We start from the raw sequence: 26269 nt of genomic DNA on the forward strand, positions 1-26269 counted from the left end.
GTCGTTTTTCAAGTTTGAACAACATTGCACTATAAAACATGTCCAAATGCTCTCGAACTTGGTAAACATGCTCAAATGGTGTAATAATGCATCTATATCAAATGGCACAAGATGGAGAGAATGTTATCTTGACCAAAGTGCCCCAAAACCCTCTCTGTCCAGAACCAAATTTGAACAACTTTACATTGGCAACTTTTTCGTTTTGATCTCAACTTTTGTCGACATGTTCAGAACCTCAAATGATGACACTACCCTAAGTGGTGCATCAAGGAGAACAGATTTGCATGACTAAATCTTGGAAAGTCCATTTCTGTTGATTTCTAGGGTTTACAAAAGTTGCATTGGCAACTTTGCCCAAATGAACTCAATCTTGGTGGAACCTCTTATTTTCTTAGGCCATTTGACCCTGTCAAGCCTCATGACAAGGGAATTCCATTTGCTTGCCCAAACCTACATTAAACACCTTCTGGCATAAACTTAAAATGCATGTTTTGGCCATTTCCACTAATCTCCATGAGCTGAACTTCTTCCCACAACCTCTCCTAGTCCCCCTCTACCTGTGGTGTGCTTCCCTGCCCGAGAGGCAATGATGAAGGGGGGCATGGATCCACTTTTCTTCTCTGGACAACAGCATTTTCTATCTCTCTCCACCCTTCCTCTCCTCTACTGGCTCCCCAAGGCATCCAATGCCCTTGCCACATTGTTTACTCCCCCCTGCAGCCACTAGACACAAGTGGACGCTCGGGTGCGCGCAAAAAGCCGCCGATGCCGGCCATTTGCATGCTCTGGAGCGCGAGGCAGAGCAGGCGACCGTTGACGCCGCAACCACCGAGCACCTCGAGCCTCCCAGTAGCGCCAGTCGAGGTGCCTCGACGCCCGCAACACGCCACCGTGCTGGCCCCCTCGTTTCCCCTCTGTCTTGCCCATGTCGCGCGTGCCCGGAGCCACCCGAACCCGCCAATGTCGTGCGCGCTCGTGGCTCCACCCGGAGCTCGCCCCGCTCCCCCTCTCCTTTTCCCTCGGCATGGACCACGACCACAAGCGCCCCAGACACGCCCCAAAGTGCCTGTATGGCCTCTGGCGACGCCCCAGGCCATGGCCGTGAGCTCCGCCTATGGCGCACCTGGCCTCACTACTTAAGGCCGTTCCAGGCCCTCCTAGATGCTCCATTTGCTCCCTCTCTCTCCCATACACCACCCAGGCCAACCCATTCCTCCTCCCGTGCCTTCCAACCACCTCCATGGCCGGGGGCCGAGCCGCCGGGCTCCGCCCAAATTCGTGCCAACCCGAGCCCCTCCTCTCCACCTCACGCCTCAGAACATCTCCACCACCATCATGCATATCTCCCCCTCTTCATTTCGTCCCCTCCGCGGCTGCAGCGCCATGCCCCAACCTCACCGTCGCCTCCGTCCGCCGCGGGCGATGCACCGCCCGCATCCGACCACCCCTGCCTCCGTGGAGTACCTCGCCGGATGCACCACTCTCCCCTGAGCACGCCGGTGGCGGAGCATCGCCGGAGACGCCATGTAGCGCCGGCGGCCGGCGTTGAACGCCTCCTCTGTCTCCCTTCGCGCCCGCGTGGGAGGTGGAAGACGAACCTGCAGGCGGGCCCCGCTCGTCAGTGGCCCAGCCACCGGGCCACGCTGGCAAGTGGAGGCGAGTTCGCCCTCTCCCGCGTCCCTGCAGTGAAGGCGCACTTGGCCTGGGCGCCTTCGATGTCGCCTGTCGTCCGCGTGGCCGAGCCGCTAGGCGGGCCCACGGTCTATCTGTCACCCCGTGCGCAGGATAAGGTTAAATCCTTATTTCCTTTTTCTTTTTCCAGTCAACTTCGAAGATCTATAAATAATTCAACAGAGCTCCAAATTTGATGATTCAAATTTGTAGTAGTTCATCAATTCATGATCTATCACATGGTGCTGTTTGCACATTTTTCCAGGAAACTTTGCTTCACACATATTTCGTAAAACCCTATTTTCCTATTTCTGTGATGAACTTTAGAAAATCGCAGAGAGGTCAAAATTGATCCAAATGCCACGATTCAAATTCCTAGATGCTTCTAAGTTCAAAAATTAGTTTATGAACATTTTTATTAATACTTTCTGTACCACACAAAATAATGAGCCATTTCTTCATATTTGTCAACTTTGCAAATTCATAGGAAAATCATTTGAACTCCAAATCCAGTGAAACCAACTCCAGATGCTTCTAAAATCATGATTTTCTAAATAGGTGCCTTTGCTTATTTTTTAAAAATATATTTCTGTACACTTCTTGCAAATCCATAAACCCCTTGATTCCATCATATTGAAATGTTCAGACATATTCACTAATCCAGTTCCAATGAAACCACCCTGGTTATTTTTCATATGACTAGGGAGGTCCTAGAAAAGTCAAATCCATATTTTTTTAGAGCACTTTTATTTTCTACCTTGTTGTGTTGCTTATTATGATTGTTTCGACGTTAGTTGACGAAGTAGACGGAGTACTTGGAGAAGGACCAGAAGATCTCAAGACTCTGATGAACCAGGCAAGCAGCCCTTTGACCATGTCCATGAAACCCTATTTATGCATGTCATATAGCACTTTACTATTGTTGCATCGGAATCATGATGAGATGGTAACCACTTCGGTGGGTTGCTTTTGTTGCTTCCTTGTTGATACTGCAATGTGCATGACCCTTCCTTCCTACGAGGGTTATGCGGGTTGGAGTAGATAGGATGCTAAAGTAGATGCTACGCAAATGGGACGGGTATATGCATGGTGATGGAGGCAAGTATGCTCCCGAATACTTTTTCAAAACCACGTCGGGTGCCACTAATGCCCGAGGGAGATGTTGAGCTAGGTAACCTCTTGACAAAGAAGTGGTGTACCGGAGAATGATATGTGAGTGTGGTTTCAAAAACGGATTGGTTTAAGTTGCGACCGTTATTCCAACCTTACATGCGCAACCACTCTACCCTTATATGGGAAAGGGCATTATTGATTACCTAGGCCGATACTAGCTTGGAGCCCGTATTACTAGTGACGGGAGAGTTGTTCTTGCGCTCTCTCGGGATGGGGTCGTGCCAGGTAGGGCGCCCAAGAACATTTTTATGGGGCACCGGACACACCGTTGGTACCCCTGCCAGTGGTATGTGATAAATATGGGAGCGAGGCCCCACAATTTTAAGATGTGAAATGTTGGGCACGGGGGTTACTACCAATCGAGCGGACTCCATGTTAGTGTCGTCTAGGGAAGGATAGTGATCGGGTGCTTACCCCGGGTACTTGAGGTACCGCGGGTCGTGGATGACACGGAAGTTCCCCGGATCTTGTGGGTAAAGTGTGCAACCTCTGCAGAGTGTAAAACTATTCGAATAGCCGTGTCCACGGTCAAGGACAGTTGGGTAACCGCTCTTGGGCTACGTCCACATGTTTACGAAACCTGGTGAGTGTGTTCGGATAAGTGGGAAGAACTACTTGGGTCAAGTCAAAGGACTTGACATGATTGAGTTGGGTTGATGCCCACTCCATTTATGTTGATATCTGTAACCAGTCACTATGGTTACTTGAATTCGTATGATGCATGTTTTGCCAGTTGTTGAATATGTCATAGCACAACAAAACTAGTTTTCTGCAAAAATTTACCTATATCATGCATTGTTGTATCTTGAACCAAAACATGGGTTGCTTGCGAGTACATTCAAAGTACTCATTGGCTTGCCACTGGTTATTTTATTGGCCAGGCATGAAAGAACATGATATGAAGAAGAATACTTCGGTGACGAACATGAGAGCTAGGACGCTTCTCTGTCAGAATGCCTGTAGGGTTATGGTAGATGGCATGGGTCCAAGTTATCGACGAAGATTTCCGCTGCAGAGTTATACTCAAGACTTGACCATAATGGTCATAATTTATGTAAGACGGTATGAATGGATGTAAGACTCTTGTTATACAGTTTCTATGTGTTCAGTGAGCATTGATCTCTGGGATCACTGTACACGTGCATTCGGTGATCACGACTTGTGAGTCGGGGTCCCCACAGAGCTGGTATCAGAGCCATCCTGATTGTAGGAAGCCTTAGTTAGCATGGTCGTTAGTTAGGGTAAAACTATTTTCAAAACTATCACTAGTTTTCAAAAATATCTATACTTCTCTTCCCCTTCTCAGTTTTTCGAAAGCTAAGGTATACTTTCCTTATTGATCTCTTCCCCCTTCAAGACTTTTGGTCGCTAGAACCCTTATGCCCAGACCACTGGATTCCTTGAAATCCTCGTTGATAATCTAGAAGGAGGATGCCTTGTCAGACATTCACCCACATCTTTCGAACACAAGATTGGCGACACCACAACAAGACGATACCAACAGAAGATACATCCTCAAGGAATGAGCACACGAATACCCAGAAGATGGTGACACCCTTGACACTGCCCCAAGATGATGCGACCCTAGCCTGCAATGATCAGGGCATAGGATATGCAAGATCATGATATACATCGCTAATAGAGTAACCCTATCACTACCGTTGTTGTATCGGCAACCACCGGTGGATGAGAACCTAGCCATTTGGTCCGCCTCACTATAGTGAGCAGGAAAACGGTTCTCTTCGTCCCCCGCTCTTGGTATCGATGTTATCATCAACGTAACTGATAGGTTGGACCTCTACTATGCCTTGTTAATGTCATTGCATAAATGATTGCTTATCTGAAACCCTTGACGCCTTAAAAGGCAAAAGGGATCATCATGACTAAGAAAACAACAGAAGACCGAGTCAATGCCAGCTACGAGGAGCCACCTTCATCCCGTCACTTCAATAGGCGAGAAGTTGTCGAAGACTCTTCAGGCTCAACCCTGATCGTTTCACCGAACAACTACAAGAGACGTAGCAACACCTGAGAAAAACTCAGAAGACTGCACGAGGCACAAGGCACGACTACTGAGTCCGAGAACCCCTAGGGTAGGATGAGTCGTGTACCCCCTATGCGCGGTCGAGTCCGTATGATGGTTCGAATAGAACCACGATTGTGTGTTGCTTGTTTTTATTTGTTTGTGTTTTGATATCAGTTGCCCTTTTTGCCCTAGGCAACAAGTACGCGTCTATATCAACTTCCTTACCTTGTTTCTTTTGTTTGGCCCTTTTTGGCACCCGTTTGTTTGCACCTGCACTATAGAACACCCTTTAAGCATTCCCCTCCTCTGTGCTACTTCTCCCTCTCATCTCTCTCATCAACTGAAGATCAGCAAGACAATATGCACCAAGGATTCCACCTCAGCGACCAACTAGCACTGAAGACTTTTGCTACAGCCTCCTAGACCAAGTACACCCCCGTAGAGTTATGGTTGCCCCTCAAGATTAGAAACCCATTCCTAGACCCTTCGAGACTTCACAAGATACCCCAGCTCGAATCCTTAACCATGAGCTTAACCTACGGAATCACAAGAGAACAAGTTAAGCTACAGTAAGCCTTGCTTATCACTGGGTTCATTATGGTACTAGTGGGCATAGTGAACGAGCATGTTATCATCTTAAGATAGCACCAAACTAACGATGCCGTAGGGAAGACCAATTTGAGGATATAGGAATAGAGGATAAATGACTTGATGAGTTTATATCAATGAGTTTGAGAAATTATATGAGACTATTTGGAGGATTATGAGGCTTTCATATTGGTAGATGAACTTGGAGGGTCGTGTTAATAGAGTAGCGTAACTTTCATCACCCTGGAGTAAACTGGAACTTTGTAGGACAATTAGGATCACAAGTTGAGATTCTTTGAGGAATACGATTTTGACTTGATTAGATAATATCAATAGGAGGTTGTTGACATTACGAAAATGACTTGGGGGAAATGTGTATGAGTTCTCGTAGGACATGAGATTTGGATTAATAGGTGACCCCAGTGGATTAAAGGTGCTGAGTAAGTCTACATGGTTCGGAGTAAATTGGATTTAGATTAAAGATCTTGATCATGATACCATGTTCTCGGTGGACGGTAAACTAGGAGATTGGATAAATTGTTGGAGTTCATTTAGGGATCTATATACGCCTGACCTTGGAGTTTACTTGACCATGATAACGGAAATTGGTGGACTGACTATAGTAGGGGTAGCCCTTTCAAGCATTTGGGGATTGTATGACTTAAGAAGATCATGTGGAACACCATAAACATTGGAGTTGTAGAATTAATGGATGGTGTAATAATTGATGGTAGAAATGGGCTGTTAGAATTGATTCATAGGAAGGAAACAAGATCTTGGAGTGGCATGCGACGTGTTTCCTTAGGGTAGAAATGCCTTAGACCTTGGAAGAGTAGGCTGAGCACTTGGATTGTCACGTTCAGGCTTAGTAGCTTATATACCCATGGATTTTTAGGGGTAGACATACATACGAGTTTTGGGGATCGTAGACATGTATGATCCTGTTAAACCTCCTCTCGGAAGACCTGAGAATAATAATAGCATGAGTGATGATTGGAGCTGACCTACAAGAGTTGATGGTTTCGGTGGTATAAGGTTATTTGTTTAAAGGACTAGATAGAACAATTGGCCTATCAGAAATCGTGCTTAAGGATAAGATGATAAACATTCACTCGCACCCTAGAATCCTTGAAACCCTTAAGCCTTACCATGCCACCATATGGTCGGATCATGACCATGGGCTTTGGACCTAGGCCAAGAAGACTTTGGCCAATACTCAACTGTGACCACCCCCAATGCCTCAACCCACTTTACGTACCCCATAGACTTCATGGAGTGCTTGGACAAGTTAGTTGTCATCTTTCTTTGATGACATACTTGTCTACCTGAAGACGGAAGAAGAGTCATTCAGCTGGTCAAGGAACATCTGAAGACCGCCATGTCGAGGAGGAAGAACTATAACAACCACCTTCGCCAAGAAGTAAACTTCCACGTCGAAGACCATGTGTATCTGCAAGCCAGTCCTCTCTAAGGAACCAAGCATTTCCATGATAAGGAAACCCACACCAAGATTCATCGGCCCCCTTCGAGGTCACTCCAAGATTTAACAACCCCCTCTGAGATCACTACGAGACGAAGAGAAGACAGTTACCAGCTGGAGTTGCCACCTGAGTTACCCACTATGCACAAGGTTTTCCCACACAACACAACCTCGGGAGTGTTTCCAACTTCCTGATAAGCCCGATCTCTACGAGGACATCGATCACCGAGCCATCGACCTCCAGCCCAATATGACCTACGCGAGAGACCCCAATTGCAATCTGGATCAAGCAGGACGTCCTACACGAAGCCACGACATCGAGTACTTCAAGGTTCAATGGAGAACCACATGGAAGGAGAAGCATTATGAGGACGTGAAGACAACCCAGATTAAAGTTTTGTATTCCTTCCCGTGCCTAGTTTGGGAATCTCGGGGACGAGATTCTTGTAAGGGGGTAGGTCTGTCACACCCTGATTTTCTTGCCACAACACTGAAGTCATTAAATCATGCTAAAATGTGGTTTGACAAAAACTTTTGAGTGTTTTGTCTTTGCTTTGATTGAATGTTTGACTGATGTTTGCAAGTTCTCTAAAAATCAAATAAATCCTCCAACTCCTATACTTCATCTCCTTGGTCCAAACTCTTAATGGTCATGCCATGTGTATAGTACATAATAGAATTTTCTTACAAAAATAATTTGGCCAAAAAGTATTTTCTAAATTTAGTTTTCCAAAAACCCCTGAATTGAGATTTGCACTGCAAGTACTTAATTAAGGGCAGTAAAAATCTTTCCAAAAATATATTTGACTCCTATTAGATATAGGACACCCAGAAACCACAAAAATATAATTTTAAAAGTTATTTTCCTATTTTATTTAAAGGCTTTTTCTTAAGTCCAGAAATGGTCTTTAATAGGTTAAAATTATTTTAAAGCTTCAAAAATGTTTGGGAAAAACCTAGGGAAACTCAGTGGACATATATTGTCCATATATAAGAGTTTCAACGCATGGTCATGTTCAAAATATTGGTCAAATCCCTCAAAAACCCTTTCTGGATATTTCAAGCTTTTGAAATATTTACAAAGGAAATATTCCCCAAAAATTCCAAGAAAATTCTAGCATGTAACATATGACATGTTTGATGATCTTGCCAAGTCTAATGTCATGGAGAATAGTATAACCCCATGAAATCCCCTCAAAACCCCTTCTGTCCTTTTTCAAGTTTGAACAACTTTGCATTGTAAAACATGTCCAAAAGCTCTCAAACTTGGTAAACATGTTCAAATGGTGTAATAATGCATCTAGATCAAATGGCACAAGATGGAGAGAATGTTATCTTGATCAAAGTGCCCCAAAACCCTCTCTGTATCGAACCAAATTTGAACAACTTTACATTGGCAACTTTTTCCTTTTGATCTCAACTTTTGTGGACATGTTCAGAACCTCAAATGATGACACTACACTAAGTGGTGCATCAAGGAGAACAAATTTGCATGACTAAATCTTGGAAAGTCCATTTCTGTTGATTTCTAGGGTTTACAAAAGTTGCATTGGCAACTTTGCCCAAATGAACTCAATCTTGGTGGAACCTCTTATTTTCTCAGGCCATTTGACCCTGTCAAGCCTCATGACAAAGTGAAGCCCATTTGCTTGCCCAAACCTACATCAAACACCTTCTGGTAGAAACTTAAAATGCATGTTTTGGCCATTTCCACTAATCTCCATGAGCTGAACTTCTTCCCGAAACCTCTCCTAGTCCCCCTCTACCTATGGTGTGCTTCCCTGCCCGAGAGGCAATGATGAAGGGGGGCATGGATCCACTTTTCTTCTCTGGACAGCAGCATTTTCACTCTCTCTCCACCCTTCCTCTCCTCTACTGGCTCCCCAAGGCATCCAATGCCCTTCCCACATTCTTTACTCCCCCCTGCAGCCACTGGACATAGATGGACGCGCGGGTGCGCGCGAAAAGCCGCGGACGCCGGCCATTTGCATTCTCTGGAGCGCGAGGAAGAGCAGGCGACCTTTGACGCCGCAACCCCCGACCACTTCGAGCCTCCCCCTTGCGCCAGTCGAGGTGCCTCGACGTCCGCAACACGCCACCGCGCTGGCCCCCTCCTTTCCCCCTCTGTCTTGCCCGTGCCGCGCGTGCCCAGAGCCGCCCGAGCCCGCCAATGTCGTGCGAGCTCGAGGCTCCACCCGGAGCTCGCCCCGCTCCACCTCTCCTTTTCCCTCGGCCTGGACCACGACCACAAGCGCCCCAGACACGCCCCAAAGTGCCCGTATGGCCTCTGGCGACGCCCCAGGCCATGGCCATGAGCTCCGCCTATGGTGCACCGGGCCTCACTACTTAAGGCCATTCCAGGCCCTCCTAGCTGCTCCATTTGCTCCCTCTCTCTCCCGTACACCACCCAGGCCAACCCATTCCTCCTCCCCTGCCTTCCAACTACCTCCATGGCCGGGGGCCGAGCCGTCGGGCTCCACCCAAATTCGTGCCAACCCGAGGCCCTCCTCTCCACCTCACGGCCTCAGAACATCTCCACCACCATTATGCATATCTCCCCTCTTCATTTCGTCCCCTCCACGGCTGCAGCGCCATGCCCCAACCTCACCGTCGCCTCCGTCCGCCGCGGGCGATGCACCGCCCGCATCCGACCACCCCTGCCTCCGTGGAGTACCTCGTCGGATGCGCCACTCTCCCCTGAGCAGGCCGGTGGGCGGAGCATCGCCGGAGACGCCCTGTAGCGCCGGCGGCCGGCGTCGAACGCCTCCTCTGTCTCCCTTCGCGCCCGCGCGGGAGGTGGAGGACGAACCTGCAGGTGGGCCCCGCTCGTCATTGGCCCAGCCACCGGGCCATGCTGGCAAGTGGAGGCGGGTTCGCCCTCTCCCGCGTCCGCGCAGCGAAGGCACACTCGGCCTGGGCGCCTTCGACGTCGCCTGTCGTCTGCGTGGCCGAGCCGCTGGGCCGGCCCACGGTCTATCTGTCGCCCCGTGCGCAGGATAAGGTTAAAGCCTTATTTCGTTTTTCTTTTTCCAGTCAACTTCAAAAATCTATAAATAATTCAACAGAGCTCCAAATTTGATAATTCAAATTTGTAGTAGTTCATAAATTCATGATCTATCACATGGTGCTGTTTGCACATTTTTCCAGGAAACTTTTCTTCACACATATTTTGTAAAACCCTATTTTCCTATTTCTGTGATGAACTTTAGAAAATCACAGAGAGCTCAAAATTGATCCAAATGCCATGATTCAAATTCCTAGATGCTTCTAAGTTCATAACTTAGTTTATGAACATTTTTATTAATCCTTTCTATACCACACAAAATAATGAGCCATTTCTTCATATTTGTCAACTATGCAAATTCATAGGAAAATGATTTGAACTCCAAATCCAGTGAAACCAACTCCCAGATGCTTATAAAATCATGATTTGCTAAATAGGTACCTTTGCTCATTTTTCAAAAATATATTTCTGTACACTTCTTGCAAATCCATAAACCCCTTGATTCCATCATATTGAAATGTTCAGAAATATTCACTAATCCAATTCCAATGAAACCACCCTAGTTATTTTTCATATGACCAGGGAGGTCCTAGAAAAGTCAAATCCATATTTTTAGAGCACTTTTATTTTCTGCCTTGTTGTGTTACTTATTATGATTGTTTCGACGTTAATTGATGAAGTAGACGGAGTACTTGGAGAAGGACCAGAAGATCTCACGACTCTGATGAACCAGGCAAGCAACCCTTTAACCATGTCCATGAAACCCTTTTTATGCATGTCATATAGCACTTTACTATTGTTGCATCGGAATCATCATGAGATGGTAACCACTTCGGTGGGTTGCCTTTGTTGCTTCCTTATTGATACTTGCATTGTGCACGACCCTACCTTCCTACGAGGTTTATGCGAGTTGGAGTAGATAGGATGCTAAAGTAGATGCAACGCAAATGGGACGGGTATATGCATGGTGATGGAGGCAAGTATGCTCCCAAAGACTTTTTGAAAACCTCGTCGGGTGCCACTAATGCCCGAGGGAGATGTTGAGCTAGGTAACCACTTGACAAAGAAGTGATGTACCGAAGAAGGATATGTGAGTGTGGTTTCAAAAACGGATTTGTTTAAGTTGCGACCGTTATTCCAACCTTACATGCGCAACCACTCTACCCTTATATGGGAAAGGGCATTATTGATTACCTAGGCCGATACTAGCTTGGAGCCCGCATTACTAGTGACGGGAGAGTTGTTGTTGCGCTCTCTCGGGATGGGGTCGTGCCAGGTAAGGCGGCCAAGAACATTTTTATGGGGCACCAGACACACCGTTGGTACCCTGTGCCAGTGGTATGTGATAAATATGGGAGTGAGGCTCCACAATTTTAAGATGTGAAATGTTGGGCACGGGCTTACTACCAATCGAGTGGACTCCATATTAGTGTCGTCTAGGGAAAGATAGTGATCGGGTGCTTACCCCGGGTACTTGAGGTACCGCGGGTCATGGATGACACGAAAGTTCCCCGGATCTTGTGGGTAAAGTGTGAAAACTGTGCAGAGTGTAAAACTATTCGAATAGCCGTGTCCACGGTCAAGGACAGTTGGGTAACCGCTCTTGGGCTACGTCCACATGTTTACGAAACCTGGTGAGTGTGTTTGGATAAGTGGGAAGAACTACTTGGGTCAAGTCAAAGGACTTGACATGATTGAGTTGGGTTGATGCCCACTCCATTTATGTTGATATCTGTAACCAGTCACTATGGTTACTTGAATTCATATGATGCATGTTTTGCCAATTGTTGAACATGTCATAGCACAACAAAACTAGCTTTCTGCAAAAATTACCTATATCATGCATTGTTGTATCTTGAACCAAAACATGGGTTGCTTGCGAGTACATTCAAAGTACTCATTGGCTTGCCACTAGTTATTTTATTGGCCAGGCATTAAAGGACATGATATGAAGAAGAATACTTCGGTGACGAACATGCGAGCTTGGACGCTTCCCGGTCAGAATGCCTGTAGGGTTAAGGCAGATGGCATGGGTCCAAGTTATCGACGAAGATTTCCGCTGCAAAGTTATACTCAAGACTTGACCATAATGGTCATAATTTATGTAAGACGGTATGAATGGATGTAAGATTCTTGTTATACAGTTTCTGTGTGTTCAGTGAGCATTGATCTCTAGGATCACTGTACACGTGCATTCGGTGATCACGACTTATGAGTCGGGGTCCCCACACCTTACATAATCTAACTATTTTTTTATTATGCAATTCAGTTATTGTACACAATCGTACTGAACATGTAGGGAAAAAGAGAAGACCGTTGCATGGGAATATGATGTCATGCAGACGCCGCTCCATGGTGGGCGAAGTGCCCCCCCCCCTCCTGCCATTCCAGATTGTATTCCAGAGGAAGATAACTATTCAGAGGGGGATTCAGAGGGAGTCGACCGCTCCAATTTACCCCCTAAGGTGTTTGCTCTAACCTGGCATGTTGATGTTGGTGATATCATGCATATGGCGCCTCACATTGCTTACATTATACATCTTATATGTCATCAGCTTAGCTTAGATTTGCTTTGTTTGAATGCCACCTGTTTGGTTTCTATATCATACTCCCACCGTTCCTAAATATTTGTCTTTTTAGATATTTCAACAAGTGACTACATACGGAGCAAAATCAGTGAGTCTACATGCTAAAATATGTCTATATACATCCGTATGTGGTAGTCCGTTTGAAATTTCTAAAACGATAAATATTTAGGAATGGAGTGAGTATATGGGAATTATGCAATGCCATCTTCTTTAGCCAGGCATCATATACGTGAATCATGCAATGCCATCCTATTTAGCCAGTCATCGTATATGTGAATTCTACGTGCAATATTTTTTCATAATATATTCCATTTGTCAACAATGTTTATACATTCATCTACTCTTCCTGTGCATCAACCATTTAAGTAGGTCATGGGAAAATCTAGAGTGAAAACAAGGTCATATGAGTAGTCAGTGCTTCCTGTTGATGTAGATTTCTTGCTGGTTACAGATAGCTCCTCAGAGGAGGATTCAGAGATAGATGACCAGTCGTATCCCCCCCCCCCCCGAGGTGTATGCTCTAACTTGGTAGGGTTATATTGCTCATATCATGCATATGGTGTCTTGCATTGCCATGTCATCTTCTTAGATTAGACATGCTTTGTGTGAATGCCTCATGTTTGCTTTCTATATCAGATATGTGAATTATGCAATGCCATGTTTTTCAGCCAGTTATCATATATGTGAATTATGCACCGCCATGTAGCCAGGCATCATATATGTGAATTATCTCATGCCATCCTTTTTTTCTTTACATATTCCATTTTTCGACAATCTATGTATATTGAACTACTCTTCATGTGTATCAGCCATTTGAGCCGGTTATGAAAAAAACAGGAGTGAAAACAAGGTCTTTGGAGCAGGCAATGGTACCTGTTGAAGCATATATCTCGATGGTTATAGGTAGCTCCTCAGAGGAGGATTCAGATACAGATGACTAGTCCTATATCCCACCTGAGGTTTAAGCTCTAACTTGCAATGTTTATATTTCTCATATCATGTATATGGTGTCTTGCATTTCTTAGTTTAGATATCATATGCACAATATTCAATTCCATCTGCTTAGTTTAGAGATCATACATGCGAGTGCCAGCTGCTTAGTATATGAATCAATTATGTCAATTATATCTTGCCATCCTCTATACTTAGACAATATGTATGTGAATTATTTCATCCCAACCTATTTTACAAAGACATCATATAGTTTTGTCATGTCATCCTGTTTGGATACTCATCATATGTTGAATTATGCCATCATATCCTGTTAAGTTATCCATCATATATCTGAAACTATGTCATGCTATCCTGTTTAGTTAGCCATCATATATGTGAAATTGTGTCATACTGTCTTGTTTGGTTAGACAACATATATGTGAATTACCACATCTGTCTATCGTACAATGTCTGCACGTTCAATTTATTTTCTTGTTTATTAGCCATTTGAATTTGAGGGGGTCATGGCAGTATCTAAGGGAGTAAAAACCCGTTCTTCACAAAAGACGGTGCTACCCGTCGATGCAGATTGAACCATGGTTGTACTGGCCCACGAACTAGCCCCACCACACATAATCGAGACTCTTCCAGATTGTGCACTTACACCGTTGGACAGAGAACCAGCTATACCCCATCTAACCACAAGCCCAGCGGATAGTAACCCACTTCTAGTTGACACAACACCATGTCTACCACAGAGTACCCCCACACGAGCAGTTTGTAAAGGAACTGCAGTGCCCAAAGCACGAAGACCACCACAGAGAACCCAAACACCCCGTTTAAAGCAGAAGAGCAACTGTTCTCAGGTCAGATTCCGTAGCTATGGTCTACACTCCTTTGCTCTTGCATCACTGTATTTACTCATACCAGCTACTTTCAAATTTGAAGGATGGAATTGAAACTCCAATGGAACAACAGGTATGTTTTAAACCTATTTCTTTAACTGAATTGATGTTCTAACTTCTTGATCTATGTTGATTTTAGTTTCAATTGTATAAACTGTTATGTTCTCATGTCATGCACATTACAAGTGTTGCCAATGTTGTGTAGTTTCTGACACTTATATTCTGTCTATGCTGCTGTGTCTTAAAAATATATGATTTGAACCGTGTCTCTTTCTTGATTTGGCAACATAAACTAGAATGATATGGATAATACAGTGACCAAAGTACATAGATATATGTTTGCTTCTTCTTGTTATCCTGCCACCTTATTACTGAACTGGTTTACCAAAATGAGTTTCATATACTACATGCCATACCTGTGATTTGTCTGCTTGTTTCTCTTGTAGAATGCAAAAAAATATTGCAGAAGAGCACCCCATTATGCAATGGTAGAGAAAGTAATGCAGATAAGGTTCAAGATAGTGAGACAACCCTGTTGGTCTCCAAGAAAGGTGATAAAAACGATCTTGTAGACAGTGAGACAACCCCAAAGTCCTGCGTTGATGTAGTGTTCGAGTTACTAGCCACTACCGCTAGCACAAGCTCTTCGAACTTGCTGCCTGAATCACTTCGACTTCTTCAGTCTCAGCTACAAGCTGGAAGGTATCAGTCAGCTGTGCTGCGGGAAGAAGCAGAAGGACTGAGGAAGTCCCTACAGAATTCAGATGCATACTTTCTGGTGCAATAGCAAGCGTTGGACGATTTTTTTAGCGCCAAACAAGAGAAAACTAATAAGCTTGCTAAGCTTCTTGCTAGCATGTGGGTATCCAAGATATCATTTCCTGAGCTCTTCTAAAGTGATTTAAGTCCTGGACTTGTTTTGCTACCGCATTTATTTTCACTGGTGCCCAAGTTAGACGCCAAGTGTATGTAATATGCTGCTTTGTTCACTATATTTGCACTGGTGGCAAACTTTGATGCGTAGTGGATGTAATATTTGTAATAGTCATAATAGCCTAGCATAAGTTCTTGCTTAGTTACTTCCTTATTATCTTGTTTATTTCTTTGCTGGTAGTCACTGCAGTTCTTTTACCACGTTTATTCAGCAGTAGTGGGCCTCCTAAGGTCCGTATGATCCATGGGCCTTATACAGGCCATAGATTCAATGGTACTTCTGTGGGCCGTATGATCGATTGGCCAAACATGGGCCATACTTTCGCGGACAATTAACGGACCGCAATATGGGCTGTAAACGGGCTATAATGGGAATCATCTGTTTATGGGCCGTTAACAGGCCCATGTGTACAACGGGGTTAATTCGAATGGCATGCATAACAGGTCGTTAATGGGCCATATGTGATGACGCCATGAAAACGGCCCAACGGATTAATGGGCCACATACGGGCCGACTTTAACAACGGGCTGAATTTGGCCCACAAGCGGAACATGCAAGTAATGGACCGTAAGTACTCGAATGCCGGAAATGAGCTCAATAATAAATGGGCCCTTAGAAGGGCGAAAGATAACATGGGCTGAAACGGCCCAATGGAACAATGGGCCGTTAATGGGTATAAAGCTATATACTGTTCATTATGGGACAGTTTCACCATGGGCCATTTATGGGCCAAGATTTAGAAAGGGCCTCATATGGACCGAAAGACGTCACGGGTCATACATGGGCCGGAAGTTACAATGGGCTGGAATCATATTGGACGGCCCATATGGCGCTACTGGTCCTAATTCAAATAGGCTATAACGGGCCATGACTTAGCGGGCTGTAAATGGGCTATATGCGAACATGCCGTTAACAGGCCTACGGTGGGCCGGGCCGCTACCTTTTGACTAAGTCAAATGGGTCGGCCTTTTGACCTGAATGGGCCAGTGTTGGGCCATGCCATGTGTTGACGTATCATAGGTGCGTCCCGTGCATTCGCTGGATGACATCTGTCCCAGCATTGAGCTGACACGTGGATACTCCGGCGAATGAGAATTTTACACGTGGAAAATCCCCACTGGTCAGGGCTGTTAACGGGTTATCGGATCCAAACCGGAACCCGATAGCTTAACGGCGACCCGTTATGGTGGATGCCACGTGTCGGTTACCCTTGACGAAAGCACATCTATGACGCGCGATTTATCGTCATGGAAGTGGACACTTCTATTATGATAATTTTGGTTATGTCATGGAACACTTCTACGACAGCACAGGTATGACTATCTTGATTCTGTCATAAAATTGTCATGGATGTACATGCATGACAGAAAATGTGACCTACTGTGACAAACACGTATCATCACGGAAGTGTATTTTTTTGTAGTGAGAGGTCGCGGTTATAGTATGTTGGCACGAAGCGCGCTCTCATGACATCCTTCATTTGATCCCAAGTTGTGATTGGTGGTTCTCCTCTTGCTTCTCGATGCTTAGTGACTTGATTCCACCAAATGAGGGCATAGTCTTGGAACTCAAGAGATGCCATGGCGATCTTCCTCTCTTCCTCATAGTTGTGCAAATGAAAGATCTTGTCAACCTTCAATGCCCAAGAAAGACACTCTTCGGGATCATTGCTTCCGGTGAACTTGGGCATGGTGAACTTTAGTTTGCCGTAGCGTTGCTCTTCATTGTGTTGGGGTCAAGGGTGATGACGTCCTTGACATGGAGAATTTTCGCCCTCAACTTTCTCTTGACGTGGAGGATTCCCATTGTCTTGTTGCTCTTGGCGAACTTGTAGTTCTTGTCTAGCTTGAGGAGGAGCTTGTGGAACTTGTCAGTGCAATCGTGCTTGATAGTTCCTCTCTTGAACTTCATCGCAAGTGCTTCTTCTTGCTCGAGAGTATGTCGGTTGCGTGCGGCGACAGCACGACATGTGTCTCGGAGGGCACGTTGCATCGCAAGTGCTTGATCTTCATGTTGTTGTTGTTGTTGACGAAGAGCTTCGTCTTCTTGCTCGTCTTGGTGTTGGCGTGCTCGCTCTTACTCTTGTTGGTGTAGGCGTTGCCGTTCTTGTGCTTGCACAAAGGTAGCTTGATTTTGGTGATGCCGATGTTCTTCCCTTCAAGTTGCTCTTGTGTATGATTACCATGTAGAGGATTGCAGTTTGCTTGACGGTCTTGGCGTGCGCTCGCGTAGAGTGTTTGATGTCGGTGTACTTGGGACGGAGATGGTGTCGTCGGAATGTCGACTCGAGCGGCTCCGTCTGGAATATGACGAAGTGGTAGAAGAGCGGTTGACCAACAAGGCACGAATCTCGTCCATTCTTGCATTGTTCTCATGTTTTTGTTCATCGAGCTTGTTGTCGAAGTAGTCTCTTGTACATTGCTCGGAATGTTGCAAGTCGGTGGCAAGATTGTCGATGCGGTCGCTCAATGCTTGTTGTTCTTGATGTAATGCTCTTTGTGTGCTGAACAGGTGGTTCTTGGTGACGTAGGTGATCGGGTCCTCGTCTTGGTCGATGAAGAGTGGGTTGGTAGAAGTAGTTGTCCTATCCATCATTTCAAGTAAATGTGTGAGTGGAAGAAAGAGAAGAACAATACCAAATGTAGCTTGACCGATGTTGAGAATGGATCAAAGATCACTCAATGATGTAAGAAGGAAATAGCACAATTGGTATCGTATCTCGTCAATCTCTCACACCTACACAAATAAAGCCTTTGGTGTAGCTTGGTTAGGATGGTGGCATAAAATTTGATGCGAATGTTAGCAAGACTCGATAATGTTGGAAAAGATTCACAAATTTGCATATCCAACAAATAGACCAATAGCAAGATATGGTACACAGAAACACACACACGGATAGATAGGTGGGGTCGTCCAACCAAGGAATGAGCCAAAATGTGGAATCCACGAAAATGCTCTTGTTGTACAATGCTAGACAAACGCTAGCTCGATTGCACAATAGGCGGATACAGACTTGTCCACAACCTACTAAGGAAAATGCAACGACTTCTATCCCAAGTATGCTATATGTATGGTATTCCGATGATAAGATTGAAGATGATCGAGTATGAAAATCTTAATGTAGTATGATGCTATGGTTCTTGCTTAAAAGCTCTTTGCTTATCTTTTCCTTTTGCTTAAAAGCTTGTTTGGCTCTTTCTCTCTTGAGATCTTTGTTTGGCTTCTTATGCAAAACTTCACGAACCCAGCTAGCAATTGTGTATATGCTATGACAACATGTGACACAAAAGATGATACCAAGATAAGTATACCAATATGATATGGTATGGATGTAATAGGAGCTATGATCACTAATGTGCACAAGTAACATTGTCAGTAATACTCAATGGCTAGTCTCGATAGGAAAGGTACACAAAATGGGCTATAGGGTTATCAATGCAATGGCAAGGAGTAGACAAAGATGTCGTCGATGTTACTGTCCTTGCTTATGGTTGAGGGTGTCAAAATGGTGAAGTTGTCATTGTCGATGACGAGTCCATGACGAAGATGAGCGACGGTGATGTCGATGTTGAATCGTCCCTAAGTTGCCGAAACGCGTTAGGAAATGGAAACCATAACTCAAATTCTCAAAGAAGAAAACGTGTCAAAATTTTCGGAGTTGGTAGCGGGTAAGCGATGGTGGTTGCGGAAAGCGGTGGTGGTATGCGGAAGTGAAAGTGGGATCACAGGCAAAATTTGGCGAAAGTTAGGGCAGACTGAAGTGGTGGAGGAAATGGGGTTGCGGGAGGCGAGATGTCCGGGCTGTCGGACCGGATGCTGGGAGCACGGGCCGGATGTCCGGGCCTCCAAATTCGAGATAAACTTGCTGAACTAGCGGGGGAAAAGGAAATTTCGGGGCAAAATTTGAGAGATTTCATGGATGGAAATTGGGGAAAAGACAGGGAAAAGCTAGATCTACTTTCTACACACGAAATCCACGGATCAAATGCATTAAAGTTCATCACACCAACAAATCACAAAAAAACTTGAGGCTATTTTTTGGTGGGGAATTTTTGAAATTGGGAAAAAATCAACAAAATTAGGCTAGAAAGAATGTGGTAGGGCTCCATATTTGTGATCAACAAAGGCTCATGATACCAAGATGATGTAGGGTGGAAACCCTAGGGCCGATCTTTCACGAATTGGAGGGGATCCCGCGAAGAACACGAAGAACATGAGGGGAAAGCACGAGAGAAAGACACTCAAATCAACGAGAACAGTCACACATGTGCTAGATCCATGAACATAAAGAGTGGTACAAGATCCAAACGCAACAAATGACGATCCAAAGGCGGTAGTTCTTCTGTGTGAGGAGGTCTTGAGGGGCCTTCTTGTGAGGGGTCTCTCCGTAGAGGTCGTGAACTCCGATGGAGAAGGTATCAAGCGGATGAGCAAAGCTCTATCTCTCAAATGAGCTAATCCTTTGCTAGCCCTAGAAAGAGGGAGGAGAATGTGTATATATAGCCTAAGGTGCAAAGGGGTACATGGGCCTCGACCCTTTCATTGTGCGCAGACAGGCGGAGCCGGATGTCCAGGCCTTCCCGAGGGGCCGGATATCTGGGCGCGGGGGCGGGATGTCCGGGCTGGCAGGGTCCGGTCTAAGGCCTCTCTAGATAGGCGAGGTTTAGATGTCCAGGCTGGGCTAGATGTTCGGCGGCTCGTGTTGGGCCGGATGTCCGGGGCCTGAGCTGGATGTCCGGGTTGGTGGGATCCGGCTTCAGTGAGGTTCTGTGAAGGGCGCCAGATTTCCGGACTGGGGCCGGATGTCCAGGCGGCTCGGGCCGGATTTCTGGGCTTGGGCCAGATGTCCGGTGCTTGGAGGTCTCCCTTGGCAGGGCTGCTGCTGTGGCCATAGACTTCCGGGGCCGGATGTCCGGGGCCTGGGAACTTCCTCCGGTTCCTTATGTCGCTTCTCTTCATCCATGTGCTTGGGGGCTTGTCCGTCTTCACATGCATCTTTGAGGGGGCCTTCTTGGTACCATACACAATAATTCGGACTTAGGTAGTAACCATGTCTCGAGTGGATCACATGAAATATCATTAAGGAAAGATGTCACCTCGGTCAAGAGGGCTCTAGCTCGTGCTCGTGTCATCGGTCCTCTCGGCACTTGGTGAGACGATGGAAGGTCCATGGAGATGACCATAGGATGCTCCACATCACCTCGCGCGATTCCCTGCATCCTCGCCGGTGCCTAGGCACCCGCCTCAAACCACATCTTCAAGAGGTTTTCTCGTGAGGTGAATGGGGCCCTCCCAAAGCTTGAGGTTGTGCGTCCCCTCAGGTGGTCGCAGTACGCCATCGCGTTCGACTCCAAGGACCACCTCTGGTGTGCGGCCACCGACGGCGCTCTCCCCATGTTGTGCATGCCCAACATTAGCAACGTCTCCGTCACCAAGACCCTCATCGATGGTGGTGCTGGCCTCAATGTGCTTTCCATCGAGACCTTCGAGACTCTGCAAGTGACTTATGATCAGCTCATGCCCATCAGGCCATTCTCTCAGGTGAGCGACGGCTCTACCGTCCTTCTGGGGCAAGTGCGCCTCCCTGTCCCGTTCGGCAAGCGCAACAACTACCACACCGAGCTCATTGACTTCGACGTCACCCACATTGGCGTCCCATACAATGCCATCCTCGGGTACCCTGCCCTTCCCAAGTTCATGGCGGCAACCCACCAAGGCTACAACGTCCTCAAGATGCCTGGGTGCAGCGGCACCATCATGGTTGCCTGCGACGAGAAGGATGTGCTCCGCTCCCTTGAGCACGCCTACCGTGCCGCGGCAGCCAAGAACTCTGATGAGAAGGTGCCATACTGCCTCCCCAGGCCACCCCAGCGAAGAAGAAGCAGCTCGTCCCCAAGAACCGTATGTAGGCTAAGAAACTCGCCGGTGAGGCCTTAGGCCCTGCGTCCGAATGTCTGGGTGCCCCTTCCTCCCGCATAGGAAGGCGCGCACAGCGCCTCCCTCGGGATGGGCTCGGGGGCTTTTGTCTGGATGGCCTTTGACCTGACCAACGCGACGAGGGAGGTGCTCGGGCACCACTTTGAGGCGTGCCTTGATGCGCGCCCCCACAAGCAAGCAGCACGGTGCAAGGCACCAAGAAAGTGAGAATTCCTCACCAAGGCGATCGAGGAGCTTCAGGAGGCACAAGCCATGCGCGGCGAATGCCCCCCACACCCCCCACCTATGTAGCCGCCGCCCCCGATGAGTGTGGTGATTTGCGTGTCTGCGTCAACATCCCGGCCCTCAACAGGGCCGCTTCGCAGGACCTCTTCTCGCCGTCGCGCGTCGACCACAGTGGGCTACCCCTGCAACTACGTCTACATGTTGTTTGGCCCGCTTAACGTGGGCGCCTGGTGCAGCGTGCTATGGTGTCTCACGAGGCCTGGCGCTCGGCAGTCGCGTCTCAGGAGGCCCAGGACCCTCGCGAGCCCCCCGGGCCTCGTGAGCTCCTTAGGCCTCCGGAGCCACCCAGCTCATGAGGAGCAACCTCCACGGCACACCTCTTAGGCTACCTTGATGCTTCTACAACACTAGTACCAGGTAACTTTTTGTTTGTTCAACTGAGGGCGCCCCCTGGGCCGCATTATCCTCAAGCTGCCAGGGCCAACCTTTGCAGCTGTATCATTTTATGCATGTATCAAAACTGGCTCTGCTTTCGATAAGATTTCCTTAATTTTCCAACGTGAGTGCCTGGTGCTTCTTCACCATGAATGTGTTCGCGCCCTCACAGCCCCACCCTCGACCGCCTCATGATTAAGGGCTGGCATGGCATCTGTCCTCGGGTTCGACCTTGTAGTGTTGTTAAATCCAAGCAATCGAGCTCTGTCTCGCGGGCGAGGTCCCGTGCACGTCACCTCCCGGGGTCCTTGGTGCCTTGTTCTCGCATGAGCTAATCGCGGGTGGGTGAGTAAGGGTGCGCGGCCTGGTTTGTACAACCCCAGTCCGATGCTTCACCGTCGCGGGAGCTGCACGCCAGATGTCCTTCCTCGGGTTGTTGTATGAGAAGACATGACACGGCGTCTGCGCTCAGGTCCATCCCAGTAGCGTTGATAAACCCAAGCGACCGAGCTCTGTCTGGGGGGCCGGCCCCGTCCACGTCACCTCCTATGGGTCCTTGGTGTTCGGCCTTCTCATGCGATGGCCTCTGGAGGTTCACTCGGTGTAGGTCGCCCTCATCACACAGGTTTTATAAGCGCGCTCCGCACCAAAAGTTCGAGCGCAACCCGCCTTGAGGTAGGGCCTCCTGAGTCCCGCACTGGCTCGCGAGTGCCCAGATAGACCTCCTCAAAGTTCTGCCATGCCAGCCACGCGTACGAACGACATATGGCAGTACATGCCCGGAGACTCTAATACAGAGCTCCCTACCCACGCCCAGTGGAAGCCCCATGCTCCTCGCTGGCGGATACGATCGAACCGCGACCATGCCCATGCCTAGTGGAAGCTCCATGCTCCGCATTGGCGGAAACAGTCCAACCGCGGCCATGCCCATGCCCAGTGGAAGCCCCATGCTCCGTGATTGTTGATAAACAACTGAGGGCACCTTATGGGCTGCATCAACCTCGGGATGGCCTCTCGACTCTTCATGTGGCATTACTCGCAGCGTTCCCCTGGGATGCATGTGCGAGGGGTCTGGACAGGGTGCCTAGGCCAGGCCAGGCTTTGTGCACACCACCTCACCAAGTCCCTGGTACATGGTCTTCCAGCATCCCTCCAAGGCGAAGACTGACAAGGAAAGGTACGAAGGGCCCGGATGAACCTTGTCGTCACCCATGTGTCCTTCAAGATGGCCGCTCATACATCAAGGCGGACCCCTAAGCATCGCGACTCATGGGCCTCACTAGTCACGTAGCCCCTCGCCCCTTGGTTTCGTCCTGGCATCGCGACGAGACACCTCAACAGCGGCCAAGGTATGTGCGGGGCTACGCCGTGCCGACACAGAGCACAAAGGCAAGCAAGAAGGAAACCAAGCATGAAAAGGAAATCATGGAGTTTGAGCCATTATTACAGGCATCAAATGTCATGCAAATTCAAACAAACTCGTATGCCTCTATGAGGCATGAAAAGCGTCGCAGGATAAAATCTAGGAGGAGGGATCATCGTCGCCATGGACGTCCCCACCACCTGCCTCAGCTGCCACGGGCTTGTCTTCAACATCGCTGTCACCGCTGTTACAGTCATTGCTGCCACTCAACTCAGCTACCGCAGGCTCGGCGTCAAGGTTGCAAGTGAACTGCCCCAGCAAGGCATCCACATGGTCTTTCACGGCCGCCGCTGCGGTGGCGAGGGACTCAAGAGCAACCGGGCCGGTCACCGCATCAAAATTGAAGCTGGGGTCGTGGAGGTAAAGGTGGCTGAAGATGCTTGTCGCGGCCACGGAGAAGAGGTCTTGGCACTCCTCCTCCAGGATGGAGTCCACCTTGGCGACAACACCTTCGAGCTCCTTGGCAAGCTTGGAGGAATGCCCTGCGTAGCCGCGCTTAAGGGTTGCAAGCAGGACCTTAAACCCTCCTCTGCAGATGGACTGCGGCGCCTGGCGAATCCTTAGCTCGAGGGAGCGGAAGGTGTCACACTCCACGGCTGCTCTTCCTTTGGCGTCAGCAAGGGTCCTCTCCCGATTGTCCAGCCGGGCCGCTACCTCAGAGACGTGCTTGGAATGTGATGCTTGGGCTCAGGCCATCTCCTCCTTCAGCTTGGTCAGGCGCTCGCACTCCGCAGCATAGTCAACAGCTGCTTTCGATAACACAGAGTCGCGGTTGGTGAGCTGCGCCTCATGAGTGCTGAGGTCATCTTCCTGCTGTTGAAGCAGCTGCGCGCGTGCAGCCTGTTCCTCCTGGAGCGCCTTTAGGCGGGCCTCCGCATCGCTGCAGTGCTTGGCAGCAGCAGCCGCATCCGCCTCGGCACGCCCCATGTCGCGGGCAGTCTTCGCCTCCTCAGCCTCCCATCTGCTCTCGGCGGCGAGGGCCTCGACCTGATCCTGGGTCGCCTTGCTGACCGTAGACAGATCACGCCACCACGCAGCGAGCTTCAGTCACTCCTGCTTGAGGAGCTCATCAGCGTCCTGGATGTCCAACTTGAGCCGGTTGACCGCGGTGTGGGCGTCAGTCATGGCCCCTTACCTCATCAGGGGGTCATAGCTAATGAGCTCAAGGGCTGGCCGTGGAGGAATTGTCGCGATGTCCCGAGCCGGCGCCACCATGGTGGGAGGCACAGTGGGCTCCATGTCGGTCTTCGCGGCTAGCTCTTGCGCCGTGCCGCTGGGGGTCGCCATTTCAACCGCCCCGGTCATGGGCGTCGGGGTCGCCGGAGGCTGCACCGCGAGCCGCGAGTCGTTGTACCCGGAGGCGGGGGCTAGAGCGGCAAGAAGGGGTGAGGCCGCCGCCCCCTCCCCCGGGGCGGGAGGTGTCGCGGCTGAAATGAGCGACGCAGTGGGCTGGATCATGATGTCTCTACGTCTGCCCCATGAGCGGCGCCGGTGAGGCACCAGGAGGGGGCTGCACGCCCAGGCGCCCTGGCGCGGCGCCGCCTGCATGCCTAATGGTTGCACCAGGCCGACGCGATGCGGGGAGTCTGCGACCTGGGGCTCATCGGCATCATCGTCGTTCTCGAGATTGCGGAGAAGCTCGCGCTGTGATGGGGGACACCTCCTCCAGGTCGTCGTCCTCGGTCTCCTCCGAGTCCTCTTCGCCGCCACTGTTGCCAGAGGATAGCACCACGATTGAATTGGGGTGGTCGGATGGCTCGAGCCCCAGCTCGTTGAAGGCGGGCATGGCGGCAAACAGATCCTTCTTGTCGTCGCGGTTGTACAATGGGGCGTAGGCCTCGGGGACGTCCCCGGATCGCCGCCGAGCAGAGTGATCAGGTCATGTACAGCTCCTCGCATGTCAGGCTGGCGGGGCGCAGCCTTATATCGTCCCTCGTGCCCTGGTACTCCCACAGGGGCTTCAAGTTCGACTGGAGCGGCGCCAAGCGCTGCATCGAGAACTCCTTAACGATCATTGCCCCCGTCAGCAGCTTGGCCTCCATATCCGAGGCTATCCTCTCCAGGACGTGCTGCACCCATGTGGGCAGCTCCGCCGGAAGCTCCAGGAGCGGATCAGAACCCTGGATGTCCAAGAAGAACCAGCGGTGTCGGAAGCCCTGCACCTTCTTCCCTGCGTCTAGGAGCAAATTTCCATTCTGGACTGCGACGAAGGAGACGCACGCAGATCGTTGCTCCTGGTCATGGAGTCGCAAGCTGAAGTAGTGGCAGAAGAGAGTCACCGAGGGCTTCACACCCATGAAGGCCTTGCAATAGAAGGCGAAGACGGACAAGAGGAGGATGGAGTTAGGCTGGAGATGGAGGGCGTGGATCTTACAGTGCGTGTGGACAGCGGAGAAAAACTCCGAGAAGGGTGGGACAAGCCCTTAAAGACACTATGGAGGAAGAAAGGGTAGACCGTCTTCACCAAGGTGCTCCACTCCGCGGAGCCGGCCCGGATTAGGGTCTCGCCCCACTCGTTCGTGTCACCCGCCGCCAGCAGGAGCACGGGGGGTGAGGTCCCCCTCCTTGGCAATGGAGGAGGTCACGAGTGCTGGTGGAAGAAATGAGGAGGTCGGGGCCTGTACCACAGGCTTCGATTTTCCACCGGGCGCCATTTGGAGAGTCGTCGACGCTGGCGCGGGAAGGAGGAAAGGGCGGCGCGATGATTGGATCTGGAAGGGTTTCTGTCTAGAGAAAGGGGATCAGGAGCAAGGCAATGATGGCCTAGCGGCGCATGCCAGTCTTTTGTCAGCCTGGGCAGTTGCCGAGCCGCCGTGGGGGAGCGGAGGCGTCCGTGTCCAGTCGTGTGCCACGCGTCAAGCCTGGCTCGGAGGCGATTCAGGCCCGCATCGCTTCGCCTTCACCCCTTGCCTTCGCTTCAAAGCAAGGCCAAGCATGCCTTGGGCTC

Source organism: Triticum aestivum, chromosome 4D (genome assembly GCF_018294505.1).
Source record: "Triticum aestivum cultivar Chinese Spring chromosome 4D, IWGSC CS RefSeq v2.1, whole genome shotgun sequence".
Classification (NCBI taxonomy): domain Eukaryota; kingdom Viridiplantae; phylum Streptophyta; class Magnoliopsida; order Poales; family Poaceae; genus Triticum; species Triticum aestivum.